Source organism: Lepisma saccharinum, chromosome 21 (genome assembly GCF_977018435.1).
Source record: "Lepisma saccharinum chromosome 21, izLepSacc3.1, whole genome shotgun sequence".
Lineage (NCBI taxonomy): Eukaryota > Metazoa > Arthropoda > Insecta > Zygentoma > Lepismatidae > Lepisma > Lepisma saccharinum.
Window position 1 is genome coordinate 34744894 of NC_139249.1, and position 13909 is coordinate 34758802.

Genomic DNA, 13909 nt, shown 5'->3' on the forward strand with positions numbered 1-13909 from the left:
AGAGGATGAATCACAAAAGCACTAACGAATGATAGCACGTAGCTCAAAGAAGAAGAATCACAACAAAGACTAACGAATGACAGCGACAAAGAAAAAAATGTGGTAACAAATATGAATGAATTACAGTACGTAACTCAAAGAAAAATATCTGAACAGAGATTAAACGAATGACAGTACGTAGCTCAAAGAAGAAGAATCACAAGAAAGGCTACCGGATGGTTGCACGTAACTCAGAGAAGAGGAATCACAACAAAGACCAGCGAATGACAGCACGTAGCTCAAAGGATATGATTCACAACAAAGACTAACGATTGACAGCTGTTAACTCAAAAGAGAAGAATCACAACAATGTTTAACGAATGACAGCACCGAGCTCAAAGGAGAATAATCACAACAAAGACTAACGAATGACAGCACGTAGCTCAAAGAGGGTGAATCACAAAAAACACTAACGAATGATAGCACGTAGCGCAAAGAAGAAGAATCACAACAAAGACTAACGAATGACAGCGCCAAAGAAAAAATGTGGCAACAAATATGAATGAATTACAGTACGTAGCTCAAAGAAAAAATATCTGAACAGAGATTAAACGAATGACAGTACGTAGCTGAAAGAAGAGTCACAACAAAGACTAACAATGATAGTACTTAGCTCAAAGAAGAAGAATCACAAGAAAGGCTACCGGATGGTTGCACGTAACTCATAGGAGAGGAATCACAACAAAGACCAGCGAATGACAGCACGTAGCTCAAAGGAGAGGATTCACAACAAAGACTAACGATTGACAGCAGTTAACTCAGAGGAGAAGAATCACAACAAAGACTAACGAATGGCAGCACGTTGCTCAAAGAGGGTGAATTACAAAAAACACTAACGAATGATAGCACGTAGCTCAAAGAAGAAGAATCACAACAAAAACTAACGAATGACGGCGCTCAAAAAATGTGGCAACACATATAAATGAATTACAGTACGTAGCTCAAAGAAAAATATCTGAACAGAGATTAAACGAATGACAGTACGTAGCTGAAAGAAGAGTCACAACAAAGACTAACAATGACAGTACGTAGCTCAAAGAAGAAGAATCACAACAAAAGCTATCGGATGGTTGCACATAGCTCAAAGGAGAGGAATCACAACAAAGACCAGCGAATGACAGCACGTAGCTCAAAGAAGAGCAATCACTAAAAACTAACGAATGAACGTAGCTCAAGGAAGTGGAATCACAACAAAGACTATTGATGACAGAATGTAGATCAGAGAAGAGGACTAAACAACGACAAAGGTTGAAAGTCTATTTACTGCAAACTCGCCAAATCTAGCACATTATACATGTAACATAGGTGTGGCTCAGGTCTTAAATTAATGACAATTTGGTTCTGGGAAAGCGTAAAAAAAATATTCCTTCTCTACATGAACATATGCCACACCCATTTACCTTTACCTTCATTTAACCTTGCAACTGCCTAATTCTCAATGCAGAACGGGCCGTTTCATGCGTTTTCTCACCTCGTCGTATCGCCGGGGCAATCGCTGTCTTCTCCAATTGTTCCTTGAGGTTAATGCATAAAGTTGGAGAGTGGCTGTGTACTTGAGGTAACGTCATTACATATTAAAGGGATAACTGAGATTAAGCTAATGTGCCTAAGCTTTACCTCCTGCGAGTGAACCTTGGATGTGACCTACAATTTCACTTCATTCCGTGGCGGCCTATTTTCCACGGAACTCAGCATCGAGAGAGTGCGAGGCGGGGAACAGTTGGGGAGGGGGAGGCTGTGGAAAATTCATGCTGACATGGCAGGTAATTGGGGGAGAGGGCGTGATGTTAAAGCAGACAGTCCGTTGCGTAGCGTTTGTTCTGAGTTAGCCACTTCCACCGTTAGCTGCGACCGTGCCACCCCAAAGACAGCAGCCATCACAGATAGTGGAGATTCACGGAGGATTAATATTGAAAAACGCCTTGTAATCACAGGGTCCCGGGTTTAGATCCGACGTCCTACCGTAGGTCTAGTCCAAAATATTCGCCCAAAGAATAAATAACTGGAGGAGTGATTAGCGGAAACCTCTCTAAAGCTAATGTTCGAATCGTAGTGTTTCCCTTTGTTCCATTTCCCTAAGGGACGTAAAATAAAGAAGATATGCGTGCAAGAAAATAAAAAACGCGAAATGAATACCTTCAAAATAGGAAAAGGAGCGAAAAGAGATAAGAGTGAAATCAAAATGAAAGGTGATCTGGTTTATTTTACTTCGCTTTTCTGCCAAGCATTCTAGCACGTCTCCATACACTACATGTGAAAAAGAAAAAGAAGGCAAGATAAATAGCCTATGGAAACAGCTGGAAAAGAATGGCTATGAGAAGCAGGATAGACTGGACATAAACAGAAGAAGGAAGAAAAGAGGAAGGGGAGAATTGGAAGAGAAAGAAAAAGAGGAAGAGAAAGAAAAAGGGGAAGAGAAAGAAAAAGAGGAAGAGAAAGAAAAAGAGAGAAGGTTTGGAATAAGGAGTATGGGGAAGACCACAGAAAAGATATGCAAAGTGCTTAGGAAAGCGGGCATTAAAACTTACAGGAAGGGAGGGAGAAGCATCTTAGGAATAGCGAAGAATGCAAACAAGAAAAAAGAAAACAGAGAAGAGGAAGAGGAAGGGATTATCTACGAAGTAAAATGTAAAGAATGTCAGAGTGTGTACATAGGGGAAACGAAAAAGAGACTGAAAGATAGGTTGAAACAACATAGGGATGATGTACGACTTAAGAGAGAGAGAAATGCGATATTTAAACACACGAGAGAAACAGGACATGACATAGAGTGGGATGAGGCTAAGCAGATAGGAAGGGAGAAGAGAATGCTAGTGAGAAAATGAAAGGAAGCCAGGAAATAGAGAAGAAAGGTGAAGAAGACACAATGAACTGGAATGGGGGACTGAAGTTAAACAAAGAATGGAAGAAAGTGTTAGAAAGAGTGGAAAGGACGAGAGAGAGAGAGAGAGAGGAGAGGAGAAGGAAGAAAATTAAGGAAAAAGAGCGTGAGATATAAAGCCCAATCCACATTCTATATGGAAGTATATATTTTTAGCCTTTTAGGTGAAAGTACAGTTTACTAGTGAAAGCCACCTGCTAGAAAGTTCCAAAACAACTTTCTAATAGTCTGGAGGGAGTAATGTTTTGTGTATATATAATGCCCTGTTTTTGGTATCTTGTTACTTTTGTACTTGATACAGAGTCTGATGAAGACCTTGCTAGAAGGTTGAAACGTTACGTTTAGTTTATGTTTTTAATAAAATAAATTACTGCCTTGGTCAGCATATTTATATTTTTTCATAATCATGGAAACAAGGCTTAATGGTGTTACATCTTTTTTTATATTTAGCCCGCTTGACATTGTTCTGTGTTCTCAGAATATTTGACACATGCAAAACTTTTGTAACGAAAATTGGAAAATTCAACAAAGGTTGGCTTACCCGAAATGGCCTGGGAAAATAAAGAAAAAATATCAATCAGTTTAGTCCGCCATTATCCGTCTCAACACAAAGATCAAGAGACAAAAGCTGCCGTTGAGCAGCGATTGATCTCGCCCACGAAGATCCTCCCTGTTCTCGTAAAACCAGGACTGATCTGCTCGCTCGGTTAGCATAAACCGACATTTTCATAGGAGCTCGGTTGACAGTGGAAGTTTCCTGGTATTTTCCATTGCAACGGCTAACTAACTCCCTAGCCATCTTAAGCCCGAAGCCTGCAGCAACACAGGCCTTCCATCTGTCCCTATCTTGAGCAAGATCTATATACTCTTTTCCATCCCTACCAATTTCCTTTAGGTCCATCTCAACATTATCCCTTCATCTTCTTCTTGGCCTTCCTACAGGTCTCTTACCAAGAGGTTTCCCAACAAGAATCCTGTAAACTCCTCTTTCCTCTCCCATTCGTGCCACATGGCCTGCCCACCTAAGTCTTCTTCATTTAATCATTCTAATAATATCTGGACATGAATACAAATTATGTAGTTCTAAATTATGTAACCTTCTCCACTCACCTGTCTCCTCATCCCTTTTAGGTCCAAATATTTTCCTAAGTATCTTATTTTCAAATACTCTCAATTTATGTTCCTCTTTCAATGTAAGGGACCAAGTTTTGCATCCATATAATATTAGAGGCAAAATTACTGTCTTGTATATTTTAACTTTTAGTTTCTTAGACGAGAGGACAAAAGTTTATGAAGAGAAAAGTAACATGCATTTCCTGAATTAAGCCAACTTTTTATTTCCTCTTTAATATAATTTTCATTTGTTAATATTACTCCTAAGTATTTGAATTTGGAAACTGGTTCAAACAAGTTGTTATCAATAATTAGATTTTGATTATTACCTAACACTTAGTTTCGGCCTGTAAGCATATATTTAGTTTTCGCTTTGCTAACTTCCAAACTTCTTTAGCCGCTTTGAAAAATATTTTATCATTATTCTTAATTGTATTTACATCATCCCCTAGTTAGTCTACATCATCTGCATATGCGAACAGCTGAGTCACACCGTTCCGTTCCAACGGCTATTTTTCTTTTTCGGAAGAGAGCTCCCATACTGAGTAGCTCAGCACAGTGAAATGTAATATTTCAGTGAAAGCATAATCAAGTAACGTACATAGACATATATGCATACACATATGAAAACATATTAATTAACCCTTATACTTAGTTGCTGACGGCCCTTAATTAAATACAATATAACTAGATCTATACACATTCCCCTCGCAAGGGCGAGTTCTGCCTTCTTGCCTCCATTGGCTAGAATAACTCATGTGATACCTGCCAAGAGTCATCTAGCGGCGAAAATTGAACCAGGAAAAATCTTGTGGGGTATTAATTGGAGTCCGCCGGATAAGAATTTCGGTGTTTGTATCTCTAAATGTTGTGCAATCCAGATGTAGATTTCTGCAAGTAAGTACATTTAGCGATACCAAAATGAAGTACAAGTTCCAAAGAGAAGAAAAGCAGTAGAAATCACACACTGCTCATGCTGCGTAAAGAAAAGGGCGAATATTGTAACAAGCAGAGGGAGAAGGCAATAAATTCTAAATGGAAATAAAAGCGGTCACTCCAACGGTCGGAACTTAAGTTTCTGAACAAAAGACCCTGAACATGAAATTGTGACGTACAGGAAGCGACGTTAATAGCTTTCCCTCTGAACACAAAAGGACCGCTGAGGGGGTCATTCCGAACCAAAAATCCTGGAGAAAAACACCAGCCATCAATCACTACCTACACATTGACCATGTCTGTGGGTATCAAAGATGTTCATTTCTTTTTCCTTTATCGGCGGTTATCGATTTCCCAATTTCCTTCTTCGCTCCGAGGCAAGGCGGGGGCGTTTGGCTTTATGCTCCCTTCTTGTCGGTTCTCTTCTTGCTTCCTTTCTCCGAGGGAAAGAGGGGAGGAAGCGAGGGAAAGAGAATAGGATATCGCCTTTCCACCAAGCAGCTTTGAACTCGCATCTTTGTCTGCGAAACAGAAACCCTGGAGATGTGAAAGAAGACAAGTGGGGCTGCCTATCTCCCTCCCCCAACGTTTTTTTTGTAAAAAGCCCCGAGAAACAATTGAAGGGGAGTCGGCGCGGTAGGTTCATTTATCTTGAAATTTCCAAAGCAGCAAGACGGAATAAATCTTGCCTTTTCGTTGCCTTAGCGAATGCGAACCCATTATTGCCCCATTCGAATGCGTTGTACGTCATCTCACGGACTGCAAAGGGCACACCCTATGTTCTCCTCAGTGTAGGGAGACTGCCATATTTGTGGACTAACCTGGAACCATAACTAAGACTGTGAGAACTTTATACTTGGTGCTTTGTTATAGGGGTGTAAGCAGAGACCCAAAACACCCAAATATCACATTTTCTTCCACTGCATCCACGAGTCAAACAGCATATCTCACATGCTGTTAATAACGCATACAAATTACCAGGCTTTGTTATTAGAAATACTAAGAATTTCAGAAGTATAAACTGTATAACAACCATATACAACAGTATTGTAAGAAGTAGACTGGAATATGCTTCTATTATCTGGTCACCAATCTACAAATCGCATGAAAATACCGTGGAGAGAACACATAAGAAATTTCTGAGGTATTTATATTATATAAAATATAATAAGCCAGTACAATATAATGTGCCATATCAAAATTTGCTGCATGGATTTAATTTTAAGAGCCTTTGTAATAGGCGGAATATTCTGTATCACTTATACTTACATAAAACTGTAAACTGTATATTAGACAATAGTTATTTCCTCAGTGAACTACAATTCAATACGAGAAAAAGTAATTTACGTGGGCGAAACTTACAAACTCAGAAATATAATAGCAGCCTATTAAGTAGAATGTGTGGTTTGTTTAATACGCTTTCAATGAATAACCAGGCCTTAGATGTATCATTGCCATTCAAACTATATAAAGAAATGATTGAATCAGAATTATGACAACAAATTCCGGTATCACTATTTTTCCCATTATTTTCCATTGTATTCTACAATTATATATCTATAGGTATTTTATGTCTGTAATTATTGCACAAGTCTTTGTTCTTGTATTGTGAAAGACAAGGGAACGGGCAAGATTGTTTAATTTCATTATTGATTAAGTTATTGATTACTTGCATTACACTGATGAACAAATTCAAACTTTTTTTTGCTCCTTTGAACGATAATAGGTGATTATTAATAATTCGACCCCGCTAAATCCAAATCTGAAAGTAGAAATGCTGTATCACCTATCGTTTTCCCTGGATTTTCATTTTTTGTTTTTAATAAAAATTTAATTCCCTTTGTAATAATACATCGAAATTTGAAATTATGTTTGTTTGTTTGCTCATGAAATAAGATTTAAATATTGAAGTGAATAACTATGAAATATAAAAAAAATAAAAAATATACATAGGACCGATTTTGACTGTTCAATAAAGAAATTTCATGCAAAAAAGGAAAAAAAAAAACATTTTTACTCACATTTTCAAAATTTCTTTCTTGAACTCTGCCGTTTGTAACTGCCACCAGAAACCTCTTCCTTGAGGTTCCAACAGTAGTTTGCTAACATGTTCTGTACCGATTTTCCTGCATATCGTTTCTCCATGACAGAAATATCCTGGTGAAATCTCTCGCCGCATTCGTCACTAACAGCGCCCAAGTTAGGGGGGAAAAAAGTTCAAATGCGAATGTAAAAAGTGAATTTTCAAGGACATATTGCACCCCATGCGCTGATAACACTTCAACAAGTTCTTAACAAGTTCCTTGTAGTTCTCAGCTTTCACATTTCCAAGAAAATTACAGCATACTTGTCTGAAAGCTAACCATGCCCATTTCTCTTTTTCTGTTAGCAATTCCACGAAGTTGTCATCATGATCTCACGGATTTGCGGCCCAATAAATATGCCTTCTTTTAACTTACTATCACTGAGTTTAGGAAATGTTTTTCTCAAGTACCCAAAACCCTCACCGTGTTTATCCAAAGCTTTAACAAAATTTTTCATCCGCCCTAACTTTATATGCAACGGTGGTAACAAAATCTTGTCTTTCTCAAGTAGAGGATGATTCCTAACACTCTTCTCTCCAGGAATTAAGTTTCTTCGTATGGGCCAATCCACAATGTTGTAATGTTTATCTTTTGTCCGGCTGTCCCATTCGCAAAGAAAGCAACAAAATGTTGTAAACCCAGACTGCATGGCTAACAGTATACCAATCATTTTGAGGTCTCCGCATATCTGGCAACCATATTTTTCATAATTTATCACTTTTAATATTGTATCCATATTTTCATATGTTTCCTTCATGGTGGAAGAATAGGCAAGGGGTACTCATGGGTATATATTCCCATTATGCAACAATACCACTTTTAAACTATCCTAAGATGAATCTAAAAATAGTCTCCACTCGTTGCAGTAAGTTAACTCATTACTAACAGAAAAAAAATGTGTCTGTGATTGTTGGCGTTTCCGATATGACACCTTAACACCATCTTGTAATAAATTCCACCCTCGGAGACGAGAACCTAATAATTCAACTTGAACTTTAGAAAGGTTGAGGTCTCTGACTAGATCATTTAGTTCGGATTGGGAAATAAAGTGAGGTATATTTGGATCAGGAAAATTTGGATCGGTGTTTGAATATGAGGGTGCAGGATCGTCATCTGGAGAAGCACTGCTTGGTTCTGTTTTATCCACTGTCCATTCTTTAGGAGGCTTAGGAATTGGTATAAAATCATTACTCATAGGTTTCTTGGCTGAAGGAACATCAGGATAAAATATAGAATGTTTTGATATAGAACTAATTCCCACTATGTTTGTTAAACAGAAATAACAATCCGTAGTATGATATTTCTGTTCTGTCCATATTACAGGGTTTCCGAAGGGCATTGATTTGTGAGTGCCATTAAGCCAACCACGTAAAGTTCGCGAACAATTACAACAAATTTCACCTGGTGCCCAGATTTTCCCTCGTCTACTTTACTTCCAAAATACAACTCATATGCTTTTTTCACTATAGGAGTGATAGTATTTCTCTGTGACTTTGGAGTAAATTCCCCGCAAACATAACAAAACAAGTTCGGGTTATTCACACATTTGCGTGACATGGCGAACTCATTAATTGAGTTATAATATATTTCTTTAAAAAAAACAATTATGAATGCTCTGATCGTTTTTATAAAATAAAACTTACACTTCACTTCACTATACACAATATTACATTCACATTTTCACGAACATACACAAACATAAAATTCGTCTACTCGCGAAGTTATCGGAAAGGAAGTTAAGACTCGACTAACCCACAAAAGAACAAATTTTAACAGAGAAACAGTAAATTACTCTACTGCCAGATGTTTCCTCCACGAAATAGTAAGTGCCAGTCATAAACACACAAGGTCACTAAAAGGTTCTTATCCATTTGCTAGGAACCAAACGTTAAGCCGAATTCGGAGCAGGGTGCGGAGACCTGAAACCATAACACTATAAAATGTGGGTGTTCTGAAAAAAAAAATAGGTGATACAGGAAAACGGATGCGATATTCGTTATCAGCACATCTGAATACATAAAGATCACTTAGTTTTATTTGAAGGAGTATTTCATTGTTTATCAGTGTTATCGGTTGATGTGTGTTTATATATTTGCTACTTGTATTGTTTTCTTTGTTTTTTCTGCCGTCTGTAATTGGAAGTTTACCTCTGTTGAGGGCAATAAAGAATAAATAAATATAAATAAGTATGAGTCTCTGGTGTCTTGACTCAATGTCAGTATAATCCTCCGTGGGACTTGTGTTGCGCCCTATCTATGTGTGTGTGTCATTATTCTATCACCAGTTTGATCTTATTGGAGTTCATCCTCATTATTGCAATCAGCCAAATGTGGCAGAGAAAAAGTAAAAATAAGATAGATCAATCAAAATCAAATTTCTATAATATGTACTTTTCCTCTTCCTAGTTCTTAATCTTTTTCCTGCGGCATTTTTATTATCTATTAGTATTTGTTGTGAGCTCTCTTCTTTAACTACGATTCATCATCTATTAGTTATTCTCGTGATTCCTTTTCTTTGTACTACGTTTGATCATTCATAACTAAATGAGATAAGTTATTTTGATTGATCTGCGTTCTAACATCCATCACTACTTGAGGTGAGTTCTCTTGTGTGAGTCACGCTCTATCATCCATCACTATTTGAGGTGAGTTCTCTTGTTTGATCTGCGCTCCATCATCCATCACTAATTATGGTGAGTTCTCTTGTTTGAGTCATGCTCTATCAACCATCACTAGCTGAAGCGAGTTCTCTAATTTCAGCAACGTTCTATCGTTCCTGTTGAGGTGAGTTTTCTTGTTTGAGCTATGTTCTATCGTCTATTACTAACTAAGACGAGTTATCTTCTTTGAGCTATGTTCTGTCATCAATTATTCTTTGTTGCGATTCCATTTCTTGCATTTGTATTCTCCATTAGCCATTTTTTGATTCCTTTTTTTTCAGCTATGTCTTATCATCCATTAGCAGTTGAGGCGAATCATTAGTAGATGCTAAGAGTCATCTGCCATCCCCCTTTTATCAGTAGCGCTTATATTTATTTTGATTTTTGACACTTTCCGCGAGTTATGATTCCAAAAGTGTAAATTCAAATTAGAATATTATAAAACGAATTTATCTGCTAAATACATTAACAACAGTCCTTAATACAGCTATTATTGTATCATCATATCTGCAATAGTCTCCACATGAAAGAAAGCAATTACATAATTTGTACGTTACCATCGGCAATTCGGCAAGAATGCAAGTACTGACCTGGGAAAGAAAAAAATATATATATTTATGGTAATTATGTCAGAACGATGTCATAAGTCATATTCACACTTAGTACTCTAAGTACTTCAAATTTTTAAAATACTCATGTCATGTAAGTGTTCAACAAATTTTGAGGAAATACTAAATGGAATTTTAGGCATTGTTTCAACAACCTTCTGCACCAAAGTAGAGGATGGACCAAAATGACTAAAGCTATTGCAAAATTTTACATTGTGTCTTTAGTGTAGACAAAGTAACAGGTTTCTTACTAGAATTATTCAGTGAAATCATAATTGGCCTTAAAAGCGAAAGACTTAGATTTTGAATCTTACCGCAAAAGACAGACAAAAAGCACATATACAATCTGAAATTAACAGAAATATATATTTTTTGAATTTTTTTCCTCCGAAACAATGCTAACTGTTGAAAAAATATGAACAATATCTGCGTATATATTATTTAAATTCGTTAAGGATGTAACGAACCTGAGAGTTTAAGATTTTATATTTGTAAAAAGTTAAGATTTTTAAAATGTTTGTTACTTCAAATAATGTGCAAGTTGTCACAGACAATTATAGTTAGACTGATACAGTTGTAGTTGGAACTTCTATATATGTTTATAAATACGTCAAAATCTGTTCGTGTTGACGTCACTTTCGAATCTCAGCCGAGGAAGTGAACTCACCTGAATGTTCCTCACCTGACGACAGACTGAGTTTGAAAAGCAAGTGAAGGTGAAGGTGAAGAATAATAAGAACTTGGAAACGGACAGAATTGAAGTATAGATTTTGGGTTTACGAGTTTTCTTCTTGCCGATAAGTTGAAAGTAAACAATTAATTATGTAATTTGACTTTCGTTATATGTGAGTGAATTGCCCAACGTTAGTATTGAATGTTCTAGTGTTTATTTGTAAGTGATTAGGAAATATAAGCGATTATAAAACTGTGTATACCTTTGAAAAGAATGTTGTGTTGTCTTTTCTACCCAGCAAACCCTGATGAGTGATAGAAGCGTCTCATGTTCCCAACAAAAGTAGCAGCGGACTAACTTTGTGACGACTGGTGTACAACCGGGGGAGGGGACGTTGCAAGGAATATTTCTATAGTAAATATTTTTTTTTGGCATTCATATCCAGTAATTGTGTAACAAGGGACATTTTTAGGTAAGTTGAGAGAGGCACATATTTTTTGTAAATAAAAAAAGCAAAATTTCGATACAAGAACAGAGTCAATTTCTGGATGAAAAGCGGTAAATAAAATAAAATTTGGCTGTTATAGTGGTGAAAAAGCGATATATAAAATGATATTTGGTTTTAAAAATGTGAATATAATACAAAATTAGATTTAAAATCTGCACTTATTACACAAAATAAACATATCCATTCTAATAGCACATTTATGTCGTTACCAGAATATTAAGTTTATTCCTCTATATTTTTGCTTCTCAGATATTTACAGTGAATTAATCAATCTTCCGTGAATTGCATAACTCACAGGATATGTATGACTTCAGAAAGTGTCGCGTCGGTCAATAAACTCTAAATTTTGTGTATAAGAGTCTATTTCACATTTTGCAATTAATTTGTCATTATTTCGTGACAACACAGGGTAGGAAAATGTATCTCACATCTTTCAGTAACATGAAATATTATGCGTTATTTCACATTTAGTATTTTCGTCAAAAACGAAATATGCATGTCCCTCTGTATTGTGTTACTTCCTAATTTAGCCGTAGTCGACCAAAGCGATATTTAATTTATTCTGAACATTTAGGTTTTCATCCCTGTAATCAACACATACTTCAACCACATCGTCTATTGTTCCTGATTCGTCAGTAAGACGTAATGATATAACTTTATCTATAATTGATTCACATTTTTATATATATATATATATATATATATATATATATATATATATATATATATATATATATATATATATAAATGGATGTATGCGTATATATGTGTATATGTGTGTGTTTGTTTGTTCAGCAATAACTGTCGAACGCCTGTTGCGATTTTAACCAAACTTGGTAGACGTATCACTTGCAATCTCGAAAGAAATACTGTGGGGGTAAGACACCCCCGCCACTCCTAGGGTGTGGAAAGAGAACATAAAATAGCATTCTGTTGCGTGGCATTTTTGTGTCATATCCTGCAAGTTATGCTTCCTGCAACACCGCACGGCGAAGTGTGTTGCCTACACAGAAGGTGCGATATTGTTATCCTCGAGCAATTTCAACTCATATCACTTACAATCTAGAAAGAAATACTGTGAGGTAAGACACCCCTGGCACCCGGGGTCACTAAGATGAATAGTGACACTATCAATGCCGTTCAACTCCAAGTTAATTTTGCACTATAGTTACAATTCATTATTTTCCTGTCTAATAGAAGATTGGGATAAATAAATACCCGGGCAACGTCGGGTAATTAGCTAGTATATTTTGAAATCTGGAGTACCGGCTATATGTAACTGGTCCCGATTATGATCTATTGGAAGGTGATCATATTTGTTTAGCATTAGCAAATTTTCTTTCTATGTTTAATCTCCATTCTTTCAATAGTATTAGGAATGGCAATGGAAGAACCTTAGATTTAGTACTAACTAATTTAACTAATATTAATGTCATTAGATCTACTGATACGATTGTACCTGAAGATTCCATCACCCTGCATTGATTGTCGAAATTGTAAATTCTTTTATAAAATTCAGAGAAAAGATCAGTGACGTACCCACTTATAATTATTCAAAAGCGAATTTTCTTGGCCTATATAAGGACCTGGAGAAAGTAAATTGGGATCAAATAATTAAACATCATAATCCAAATATTGCATTATCACAATTCTACTCATTACTAGATGCAGTTATAAGTGGGCATGTCCCTAAAAGAAAAATATATAAAAGATCATATCCAAGCTGGTTCACATCTGAAATAATAAAAACTTTAAAGAACAAAGAATATTATAGGAAAAGAAAGAACTTATCCTATTATAACAACATTATGTTTATAGAGACACGTAGGAATTTAAAGAGTATGATAAGTAAAGCATACAAGTCTTATTTGAGAAATGTTGAAGAAAATATCACTGATAACTCAAAGATGTTCTGGAATTTCATTAAAAACAAAAAGAGAAATTTAAGTAAACAGAAGCAAATGACTTATGAAGCCCAAAATCTTGAGTCAAGCAAGGAAATTGCCGATTCCTATGCTAAGTACCTAGTCTTACCATAAATACTGTCCCAAAGTTGTAAGTAAATAGAAACAAAATGGTGATAGATATTGTAATATCAGAATAACATGAGTTGCATGGATGCATTAAGAACCAAAATCACAAATAATTATTCGAAATGGCCACCTTTAGCACTGACAAACTTCTGAAGTCTTCATGGCCACGCATCAATGGAATTACGCAACACATCAAGTGGAAACTCCGCAGCTGCCTTCTGAAGAGACCGCTTTAAACTGTCAATATTGGGATGTCTCTTCTTGCAAGCAATCTCCTGAAGCTTGGACCACAATTTGTAGTCCAAAGGGTTTAAGTCTGGACTGGCAGAGGGACAATCTGACGTGGATATGAAGTCAGGAACATTTGCCTCCAAC